We start from the raw sequence: 12,612 nt of genomic DNA on the forward strand, positions 1-12,612 counted from the left end.
AATACATTTGAGTTTGGGCGTGCTGATGGTTGAAGAGGGTTCCTGAGTGAAGGGGATACTTCTGAGGTTGGAGTTTGTGACGCATCTTGTGTTTGGTTTAGAGGTCCTATATTGATTAGGAGGGACACTAGGAATTAACGATGGTGTGGTTGTGGTAGGCTTCAAAGGAGCAGGATCATAAGAGCTCAACAGGGAGAGTAAATCGCTCTCTGAGAGCGGATTGGTGCTTCTGATTGGTCGAGATGAATTGTTGTAGGAGGGGACTGCAGACCAGTTGGGACAGTGGGGATTCAGGTTAATGGTACTTTGGTTTCTGGGCCCACAGATTTTGGGGTGTCTAATTGTTTTAATACCCCAAGGTTGTTTCGCTAAACGAACATTGAGAGCTTGTAGTTCTATTTGATTTGGTTCAAAGAAGTTATGATCTCATCAAGTATGGGGTTATGTGCCGGGGGGCATGCAGTATATGGTTGTGTTATGGTGTGTGTTTGGATGTGGATTTGGATGCATGCGATGGGGTCTGGTCTGGTGTATGGTTTGTTGTGTGTGTGAGCGCGGATGGGAAGAGTGCTTCGGGTGGGAGTGTGTGTGTTGTGTGGTCTGTTGGGGTGGCTAGGAGAGGGGAGTGTATCTGTGTTGAGGATATAGCAGTAGGTGCTGGGGACTGAATTGGTGTGTGGTATGGGGCTAAAGTGTGCGGGGAAGGGAGGGGAGTTATAGGTGTGAATATGTGTGTTTGGTGGTCTGTGGGGGAGGTCGGCTGGAATGATGGTACGGGAAGAGTTATGGGTGATGGTGAGTGGGCTGTGGGAGTGGCTGTCTGTGTTGTGGAGGAGGATAGCTGGGCTGGTGGAGCGGGTAGAGTTATGTATGGCAGTGGGTGGGTTGTGGGAGTGGGTGGCTGGGGTGAGTGTTTAGGAAGTGTGCTCGGGGGCGAGGTGATCGCAGGGGGCCATGAGTCCTCACAGTCCTCTGGGTGGGGTGTCTTAGTGTGATCTAACAGCTGACGTAAGGGTGGTGGTTTAGCGTAGGAGGAGTGGTTACTAGGTATGGGGATGTTTCAGAAGTTTGCAGAGGCGGGAGTGTTAGTGAGGGACGAGCGGGGGTTAGTCAAAGGGGCATCAGTTGTAGTAGTTTGGCGGTGATTGGTGTTTGCTGGGGGTGCATAGGACGCTTTGGCTATGTTGAGTTGGGGGTTCGGTGTGGTGGCTTGGCGTGTGTTGGCGGGTAGAGGTCTAAATGAAGTGGCGTTGTTGTCGGTAGGGATAGGACGTGGGGTATGTTGAGTATTAGCGGGAGGTGTGGCCTGAATGGCCGTATGGGATTTAGACACTTGATCCTTGATGATTGGGATAGATGTTGTCTAAAAGGGATAGATTGTGATCTGTAGATTGCATGACTATGGTTCCATTATTATAAATAGTGATGGTTGCTGTCGCTTGGAAAAGTTGGGAGGGGGCGATATAAATAACTAAACCATGTGGTATTTTCCTGGTGGCGGAGAATGTAAATAAGGTTAGAAATGCATTTCTCCATTGCGTTCTACGCTTCGTGTGAAAGACGATATCATTAGTTGTGTGTCCGTTTTGTATTGAGAAATAGGGATCCGCTATGGGTGTTTCAGGATGGTGTTTTATAAGGTTGTGTTTGAAGCGTTTGGCTGCGCTTTTAGAGAGTTTGGGGGGGTAGATGATGGTGTAAGTGTGTGAACCTGTGAGCTCCATTATAGGTATAGAATAGCTAGTTGGGTGTAGTGTGTGCGTTTCTGTAAGCGGTTTGTGTTGTAATGGAGAGAAGGTAGGGGAGATGGGCTCCTGTTTAGGGAGCAGCAGAGTGGCGAGTGTTGCAGGATTAAAAGCAACTGGAGACATTGGTTTTCTCTTCTTTAACTGACTGACTGACTGAAGTATTTATTAAGCACACTTATGCCGTGGCGTCTTGGCGCTGCAGGGAGGGTAAGGCTACTACTGGGTGACTAGGACATAGTGAAAAGCCAGGTCTTCAATGCCTTTCTGAAACAGCTCTTATTAGATTGTAGGCAAAGCTTAATGGGCATGGTGTTCCATAGCTTAGCTGCCTGATGAGGGAAAGACCTGCCTCCCCAGCGTGCTCTATTTATTCTCGCGATGGTAATCAGGCCCAGGCCGGCAGATCTTAGTGTTCGGCTTGGGACATAGCGCGGAAAAAGAGCTTTCAAGTCCTCGGCTCCTCCTCCAACTACTGTTTTGTGAACTAGACAGAGGGCTTTGAACTGTACTCTCTGACGAACTGGAAGCCAATGGAGTTGGCGTATGGCCTTAGATGTTGGGTGGCGCTTTGGGAGGTCCAGCAGTACTCTTGCCGCGGAATTTTGCAGTGATTGTAGTTTAGAAAGCTGCCTTTCACCTATTCCCAGGTACATAGCGTTACAGTAGTCGATGCAGGAGAGAACTAGAGCACCGACTACTGTTTTCCTTAATGTAGGTGGGATCAGGGGGAGTATTTTTCTAAGGGTTTTGATGGTAAAGAAGCATGTGGATGTCACTTGATTTACTTGTGAGGTGAGAGTGAGATCTTTATCTCTTCACAAACCTAGGTTTCTGACTTTTTGTGCAGACACGGGGCAGGTACCTGCCTCTGGCGGCCACCAAAGTTGGCTCCAGATAGAGGTCTTATGTCCAACCTCAATCACCTCCATTCTTTCGGTGTTTATTTTTAGGAAGTTCTTATTCATCCAGCTCTTTGTGCTTAGGAGGCAGTTTCTAAACTGTTCCGTAGTGATTTCAATCGTTTGCGTAAGTGATACCATCAGTTGCGTGTCGTCAGCGTACAACACCAATTTCATGCCATGTGCTTTTATTAGTGAGGCGAGCGGGGTCACATAAAGGTTAAAAAGGGTAGGGGAGAGTGCCGAGCCTTGTGGGACCCCACACGGAAGAGAGAATTCTTCCGATTACAGGCCTTCCCAATAAATTTGTTGGATTCTATTTCCTAGAAAAGATTTAAGTAGGGTCAGGGCAGTATCTCTGACTCCTACTGCTTCTAGCCTATCAATCAGGACCCCATGGTTGACAGTATCAAACGCTGCCGTAAGATCCAGCAGAATCAGCACCACTCTGCCTCCCTTGTTCATGGTTTTACAGGCTTTCTTTGTGGCTATTATTAGAGCTATCTCAGTTGAGTGACAAGACCTAAAGCCGTGTTGGGTATTGTCGAGGATGTTGTTGAGATTGACAAACTCCATTAGTTCCTTATTTAAGGCTTTTTCTCATATTTTAGTTGAAAGAGGGAGACAGGATATAGGACGATAACTTTTTGTCTTCCCTGGATCAAGGGAGTCCTTCTTCAGGATAGGTCTGATGCTAGCCTTTTTCCACTTTTGAGGAAAGACACCGGATTTAATTATCTCGTTGAGAAGTGGGGTTAGGGTCTTGCTGATTGTTTCTGGGGCCAAATAAAATATGTAGAGGGGGGCAGGGATCTAGAGGTGATCCCGACTTGGCTTGTATTATCATTTTAGAGATCTGGTCTTCCTCAAGATATGGAAATTGGGATAAGCAGTTTTGGGGGACTACTGTTGGTTCCCTGTTGATATTACTTCCTGAGTCGGATACCTCATGAAGTTTATTATAGACATCATGGACCTTTTGTTGAAAAAAACAAGGCCATCTTGTCTACAAAGTGTTGGTCTGGGGCAAATATTATGTCCCTCTGACATTTGAGTAAACTTGACACAGTTCTAAATAGCTCCTTAGAGGAGTTTGCGGGCTCATGAATTTTAAGAGTAAAGTAGGTCAATTTGGCTTGCTGTATTATTATTTTATACTCATTTAGGGCTTTCGTGTACTCCTTTCTATGGGGTAAGCTGTAATCAGATCTCCAGGTCCGTTCTTTGTGCCAGCAATTGATTTTCAATCGCTTGACTTCCGGCGTATACCAAGGTGAGGTGGCTGATTGTCTCCTAGGTTTCTTACTCTCTTCAGGGGCTAGTTCATGTACTGCCTTGTTTATCCAGAGGTTGAGTTTAATTGCCCCGTCATTGCTATCATTGAATGAGGGGGGATTGTTTGACAGAATTTTGGCTAGATCGTCCCTCTGAATGCATTTCCATGGCTTGGTTGAGGCTAGTATAGGGCGTTTCCTGCGGCCGCAGGTTTGAGTAGTGTGGTTTATTATAAAGTAAATAGCCGCGTGATCTGACCATGGAACTGGTAGGACCGACGTCACTTTTATATTGTCGTTATTCGTAAAAATGCCGTCCAAGGTATGGCCGGCTTGATGAGTAGGTTTGGTGATTAACTGTTTCAGCCCAAAGCTATGGAGATTGACACCAAGAGACGAGATGTCAGAATCCCTGCTGTCTTCCAAATGGAAGTTAAAGTCACCTAGGACTGTGTATGTGGGGGTGTCTAGGCACGATTCCAGGAAAGTTTGGATTACTTTGGTGAATGGACCTTTCGTTCCAGGTGGCCTGTATATTAATAGTCAAACAACAATAGGGCAACCCAATAGTCCCAAGGAACTGGGTATAATCAATAACAAACCAACAATTGTTCCTAAAAGAATCATTTTACACTATTTATAATTTGAAATTTGTCACACTAGTGAACATGAAATCACAGTACTCAAGAGATAATTCTATCAAAAATAGTTTATTTTTATGTATCAAGTTTTCAAAACATATACGTTTTCATTTGTATAGATATTGTTCCACATATCCATTCATGTATGGCAATATAAATTAGTACTGCTACTCAGTTTTTCTAAGCATGTGCAGTAAGTTTTGACACTTTTTATCGTTATATGGGCAGTATTTACAAATCAACCATACATACATTAATTTACAATTTTATACATATTTGAAATTCATTCAGTGATGGCAATATATACAAAAAAGCGTCAATATCGTCGACGTTTCGGTCTCACATATAGTCATTCCACGAGACCATCATCAGGGCATGCGTTGCACCATGAATCTAATACAAAACAACATAGGCATAATCAATAATGTATCTAAAATCCCTTGAGAACATGATATAGGCCGTCTGCTCACATTCAACTAGGTGTCATAGCCAGTGCTCAAATATATACATATGTCTAAACCAACACCACACCAATAGTGCCAAAAATCAATGCTCTCTCTTACACCAATGCGCCAAACCGAGGTATATGCATTCAGTGGTCATGCCCCTGTGTGTCATGCACCCACTGATTAGAGCAATCATAATATTGCAATACCCACACAAGTTTTCTTGCAATACTGACAAAAACTTATTATTGGCACAAATTCTATGGTCCTATAAAGCAAACCAAAGCCATAGGCTGTTAAATCCATATATGTGAAATCCAATAACAATCAAAGACCATGCTCAATCAAACGGTCTTACCTTCTGCCTCAAATGATGTTCTAAATAAAATAAACACATATATAAACCTACGGCTACAGCAAAGACATAACCAGGTAATGTCATAAAATGGGTATGTACTCACAGTCTTAGCAGTTACGAAAGCCACAAAGTTGCCCTCGTAGTATCTGAAACATAAATTGTGACAAAACTATAATAGTAAGCCACTAATTGCCTCTCCTACGTATATCTACCGGAAACACACTTCAGAAAATTGCAGAGCTAGAGAAACAGGTTTTAGAAGATACAAGCTCTACAGACAATCAAGAATTTCTCAAAAAATTAGAAACAACAATAGCAGATTTCCAGAGAACAAACATACTAAAAAAGACAGAAAAATTACAAAAAGATATTAAGAATTACGCAAGGGATCGTACTTATCCCTTTCTAAAGCAAGAATTCTTTACACAAAACCAAACCAATTGGGTTCCAAAACACACACATTTTTCAGATACAGCATCCTCTAGTTCTGACGAAGACGCAGGTAGAGGACACAATTCCAACTATAGAGTTGGTAGAGGGCAAAATCCGTCCCCTTTTTTAGGGAGAGGTCAGGCCACGCAGAGAGGACGAACTCGGAACACCATGAGGGGTTGGTACAGAAATCAATACACCCCGGGTTTTCGACAAACGAGGAACAATTATTACGAGTGGTAGATAATACCTGTGTCAATAACACATCAACAATGTTTAATCTATTAGAAAGTAATGATCAGACCAATGCAAATTTGGAGGTGGTACCGATTTTTAATATCTCCACTCAAATATTGAGCAAAAAAGAATTAGACGTCTTGAGTTATGGGCTGTCATTTGTGCCTACACAGAGAAATGATCAGTTCAACACTTACGTGGAAATGTACAAACAACGGTGACAGGTTTACGTTGTCCCTCCACTTTCTATCCTGCAACTAATTTGATGCCGAAAGAAGTGATTACATTTGAAAATGTGATATTAACTGAGATTGAACAGATGTTCAGTGAGAGGAAGTTTGTTAAATACAATTTCTCTAAAGATGAATTTGAAACTCTTAGAAACCTTGCTAGCAGAGATGAAATAATAATCAAACCGGCAGATAAGGGTGGGAGTATTGTCGTACAGGACAAAGTCGATTATGAACAGGAAGCCATTAGGCAATTGCAGAACAATCTTCATTACAAGAGCCTACAAAGAGATCCCACAGATAAAATTAGATCCAGTATTTTATGCTTGACCAAACAAGGTCTAGATGGTGGGTGGCTTAGCCAAAAAGAATTCGACTATTTGAACAAAAAAGACTATTCAATTCCGGTGTTTTATACGCTTCCAAAAGTTCACAAGGACAATAAAAAAACCCTGGGTAGACCTATTGTTGCGGGTTGCCAATCAATTCTGCAACCATTAGCAGAATATGTGGATTGTTTTATTAAACCAGCAGTGGCATTGACAAAATCCTATACCAGAAATAGCACTAGTGTGATTAACTGCTTGGAAGGCAAACAATTTAACAATCAAGTCAATGTCCTTGTAACCATGCACATTGAAAGCCTATACACTAGTATTCCCCAAGAAGAGGCATTGGATGTAATCAAAAGTGTATTAGAAAATAGACCATCTCCACATCAAGTCCCGACTAACTTCATTGTAGATTGCGCCAGAATTGCTTTAAATGAGAATTATTTTATCTTTAACAACGACTTTTATGGCCAAATAAAAGGTGTGCCAATGGGGGCAATTTTTGCGCCTGATATAGCGAATCTGTTTGTAGCGGCATTTGAGGATAGAGTCATTTATGCCAACAATCCCTTTGAAAATTACATAAAGGAATACCTACGTTACATCGATGATGTATGTCTAATTTGGGAGGGTCCTGTAGCACAACTTCAAGAATTTCATGGGTGGCTTAATGTTCAAGATCCTAATTTACAATTCACCATGGAGTATGATATGGAAAGTGTAAATTTCCTGGACTTGAGAATATGGAAGGATGAGGGTAAACTCTCAATCAGTTTGTTCACGAAACCAATGGCTCGGAACACGCTTTTAAAGTATACCAGTCACCACCCGCGTAACTTACGTGATAATCTCCTTTTTGGACAGTTTTTGCGTCTCAGACGTAACTGTACCAAAAGGGAGGATTATTTTAAAGAGGCGAAAATACTGCAAATGAAACTATCAATGAGAGGTTATCCCTACAGAATGGTGAAACGGTCTATGAAAAGGGCTTGGTATTATGATAGACAGGCTCTACTGGAACCAAAACAAAAACAGGATAGTGATGCTGATTCAGTTACTTGTGTTACTACATTTGGATCTGAATCAAATGCAATAAAAAAAATAATAACAAAGAACTGGCATCTCCTACAAAAAGTTAAATCACAACTCCCAATACCCCGGTTCGCTGTTAAAAGGTCACGTAACCTGAGGGACCATCTTGTAAATGCATATAAAGAACCCACAGTGAGCACAATCCAAAATTTATGGAGACTGACACTTTCCGTGTGGCTCATGCGTAGCATGCCACACAACTGCAGTGACAAAAATGTGTTGTATAAATGGAAAAAATTGGGTAATGCGACAGCACACAAACTTTTTGACACGAAATGTGATTTATTGTATAGAATGCCCGGGTGCCCTATATTATATAGGAAAAACGACACAAGAAGTAAAGAAAAGAATTATGCAACTCCAGTCCCGGATAAGATGTAAAGTGGAGACGGCCCCCATGGTAGAACATTATATCAAAAAACAGCATTCTCCTAGTGAAATGAAATGGTTTGTGTTGGAAACTGTAAAACAATCAAAAAGGAGACATGATATGGATCGTCTGCTTACTCAAAAAGAAAATAGATGGATGGTCGCCTAATACAGTGAAGAAAGGGTTAAACTCTTTTGTGGAATGGCAAGTGCTAGCGACTCTTCGTTGACACATGAGTGGAAAGATACATATTGTGGACCAGAATAATGTTTGTGCAATGTAACCATTGGTTTACCCCGCTGTTAGGTGATTGGATCTGTTGTTTATTTATTCAGTGTCATTGCTTGTATATTTACAGCCACTTTGGTCAGCACAGAGCTACCTTGTAAATCAAACCGCTGTATTGTCCATTTAAATATGGCCGACACCTTCACTCCCGATTTTCTATTTCGGCCTTGACATCGATGACTTAAGTAGTATTGATCGAGCACTTTTTAAATTACCTTATGTCAGTACTCTTTGAAATATCCAAAATACTATTGCGGTGATTTAACCATATCTGAGATTAACATACTTTGCCGATATGGTAATTAATATTAGAGCACTTTGCCAGATTGAGGGCTTTCTAACAGATATTACGCGCGTCATTATGATATAGCACTACTTCATTGACCACTCTAATATGGCCGCCATTCCGGAGATATGATCACATGTTTGTTTTTCCTTTGGGTCACGTGATCGGACCCCGGTGAATTTGAAATAGGAGGAGGATGCCGACAATGGTTCGACGTTCCTAAAACGAGAGAGGGCGGACGAGGTGAATTACTATTTCACACAAGTAAGTGTGTTTCCAGTAGATATACGTAGGAGAGGCAATTAGTGGCTTACTATTATAGTTTTGTCACAATTTATGTTTCAGATACTACGAGGGCAACTTTGTGGCTTTCGTAACTGCTAAGACTGTGAGTACATACCCGTTTTATGACATTACATGGTTATGTCTTTGCTGTAGCCCTAGGTTTATATATGTGTTTATTTTATTTAGAACATCATTTGAGGCAGAAGTTAAGACCGTTTGATTGAGCATGGTCTTTGATTGTTATTGGATTTCACATATATGGATTTAACAGCCTATGGCATTGGTTTGCTTTATAGGACCATAGAATTTGTGCCAATAATAAGTTTCTGTGAGTATTGCAAGAAACCTTGTGTGGGTATTGCAATATTATGATTGCTCTAATCAGTGGGTGCATGACACACAGGGGCATGACCACTGAATGCATATACCTCGGTTTGGCGCATTGGTGTAAGAGAGAGTATTGATTTTTGGCACTATTGGTGTGGTGTTGGTTTAGACATATGTATATATTTGAGCACTGGCTATGGCACCTAGTTGAATGTGAGCAGACGGCCTATATCATGTTCTCAAGGGATTTTAGATACATTATTGATTATGCCTATGTTGTTTTGTATTAGATTCATGGTGCAACGCATGTCCTGATGATAGTCTTGTGGAATGACTATATGTGAGACCGAAACGTCAACGATATTGACGCTTTTTTGTATATATTGCCATCACTGAATGAATTTCAAATATGTATAAAATTGTAAATTAATGTATATATGGTTGATTTGTAAATACTGCCCATATAACGATAAAAAGTGTCAAAACGTACTGCACATGCTTAGAAAAACTGAGTAGCAGTACTAATTTATGTTGCCGTACATGAATGGATATGTGGAACAATATCTATACAAATGAAAAAGTATATGTTTTGAAAACTTGATACATAAAAATAAACTATGTTTGATAGAATTGTCTCTTGAGTACTGTGATTTCATGTTCACTAGTGTGACAAATTTCAAATTATAAATAGTGTAAAATTATTCCTTTAGGAACAATTGTTGGTTTGTTACTGTATATTAATAGGCCTGTGATGAGAGCTTGGTTATTGCTTTTGATGTTAAAGGACATTGCCTCTGCCTCCAGTGCTGATTCTGATGAGGATTTCACTTTAAAATGTGAATGGTATATTAGTGCAATGCCCCCTCCCACTGCTCCTATTCTGTCTACTTGTGCCACTGAGTATCCTGAGGGAACAGCTGTGTTCCAATCAGGACCCGAGGTGGTAGATGCCTAGGTTTCTGTGAGGAATACTAGGTCTAAGTTGTTATCTGATATCAGGGATTCTAATTCGTATTTGTGCTTGGACATAAATCTAATGTTTAACAAGACACATTTCATTGCGTTCCCACCGTTGTGTTTGGGCTTATATGTTTGTTCTCCCCTGCCTAAGTGGTTCCCGTGCTCGGGGTGGTTTGTAGTTCTCAGGCCGTCGGTATGGAGGCCGTTTTGGTGGCAGTTTGCCAACTGTAGTGGTAGAAAGGAAATACTCAGACCACAAGATATACATACATTAGGGTTAGTGGCCAAGAGAGTCACTTTTAAGATCTTGACTGTGACCTTTAAGGCGCTCCACTTGATGGGCCCAAGTTATCTTGGGAAGCGGATTGCCTTCTACGTCCCCAGAAGGACTCTTAGGTCTACTTTTGAGGCCAAGGCCGTGGTTCCCTCTATCAGGCGCGCCCGTACCGGAGGTCGCTCCTTCCGGTACCTAGCACCTCGCTGCTGGAATGATCTTCCCTTCTCTCTGAGAACAGCTACTAACTTGCTGGTTTTTAGAAAGGGACTGAAGACTTGACTCTTCTCCCAGTAACTCTGTGCCGGCCTCTGAGGGTGTTTTGTTGTGTACTTTTCCTATTCCTCTCTTTGCCAAAGCGCCGGGACACTCCACGGAGTAGCCGTGCGCTATAGAAGAGCCTTGTATAACATAACATAACAGTGGTGTTATGGTCCAGAAGTGTGGTAGGAGTAAGGCATTCCCGAGAATTGAGGGCCAGGAGCTCATCACGGGCTAACCAGATTTTATGAGATTGGGCAGGGGTTCTGGCGCTGAGCGCGTCATGGGCGCGGACGGGCGCAGACAGGATTACCTTTGGCGCGCCAGCGGCGCGCCCACTGCGCGCGTCTGCTGCGCGACCGGAAGAGCATTAGAACTTAAAGGCTCTACCAGGAAGTGTGAACAGCTAGAGCGCGTCCCCCACCCCTCCCAAGATGGCGATTTGTTCTTTCGAGCCTGGTGTCTCCCTGCACTCCCTCTGCACAAACGGGACTTTCCGCGGCAGACCGAGGAGTCCGGCTGAGGTAGCTGAAGTTGTACAAGTTAAAAAACAGTATTTAGGTTCAAGTTTAAAAAATATTTTGTTTGCGTCAATCTGTGCAATATAGCTATACGAAGTGCTGGCAGCAGTTTTCTCATGCGCAATTAGGCATTCAATTCAGGCTGTGAGCAATGGTCTAAACGCTAGCAGTGGGCGCGTTACCTCTCGCTGCGAGTCCGGCCGAGCACTACCACTTATAGGCTCTCCCCGGAAGTGTCAACAGCTAGAGCACGTCCCCCACTACTCCCAAGATGGCGACTTGCTCTATCGAGCCTGGTGTCTCCCTGCACTCCCTCTGCACAAACGGGTCTTCCCGCGGCCGACCGAGGAGTCGGGCTGAGATAGGTGAAGTTGTACAAGTTAAAAAAACAGTATTTAGGTTCAAGTTTAATAAATATTTTGTTCGCGTCAATCTGTGCAATATAGCTATACGAAGAGACTGATGGGGTCAAATGCCACCACGGTGTCAACGGATGACATCAAATACAGTGAAAGAGCCACGTGAAATCAAGGGCACGAGGATGCCATGGGCTACCATTGGATGAAATACAAGTAATGGATGCTGATTGGTGGGGTCAAAGGGCACCAGGAGGCCAGGGGTTTCCACTGAAAGAAAGTCATGAAGGAGGAATAACGCTCCCAGAATGCAATAGGTTGCTAAAGATAGAAATAAGAATGTAAAGTGTTCTTCTAATGGTATGGAGTCATCTGATGACCTTATTTCTATACTATGCGCTTCTCTCCCCCCCTAAAGATGTGACTCAGCCGGAGGGGCCTAAGGTTTGCCCAGAAGACATCCTTAGGAAACTGAATAGTTCGGTCCCGTCTTCTGGATTTCCTGACCCTAGCACCCTGAAGAACTGCTCCCAGCCAACAGAATGTACCATGAACATGAAGTGTTGCCTGACCCCCTATGGAGGGAAGTGCATGCCAATCATCTCCTGTGATTACACACTTATATCCTTAGAGTAAGACATCTCCCCTCTGAGTTCACATTACTTCCTGTAAGTACACACTGGTCTGCAGTGAGTAGAGGCACATCTACTGTGAGTACGCACAATGCGGTCTCCCAAGAGTAAGCATCCATCTCCTGTGAGTGCATGCTCATGTCTTACATATCTCTTTCTCTTTCTTTATCTGTCAACTTCTCTCTCTCTCTCTCTCTCTCTCTCTCTCTCTCTCCCCTCTTCCTCTCTGTTTCTCTCTCCCCCAACTGTCTTGCTCTCTCTTCATCTACCTCTACCTCTCTCTCTCACTCTCCCTCTCTCTTTCTCTATGTATCTGTCTATCTATCTCTCTCTGTCCATCTCTCTCTCTGTCTCTCTATCTCT

General features: G+C 42.8%; 1 pseudogene; it reads left to right on the forward strand.

The window, feature by feature from the left end:
- The window catches only part of LOC144769749 (uncharacterized), a 99,843-nt pseudogene that overhangs the window by 13,155 nt on the left and 74,076 nt on the right, over positions 1 to 12,612 (forward strand).

Source organism: Lissotriton helveticus, chromosome 7 (genome assembly GCF_964261635.1).
Source record: "Lissotriton helveticus chromosome 7, aLisHel1.1, whole genome shotgun sequence".
NCBI lineage: Eukaryota > Metazoa > Chordata > Amphibia > Caudata > Salamandridae > Lissotriton > Lissotriton helveticus.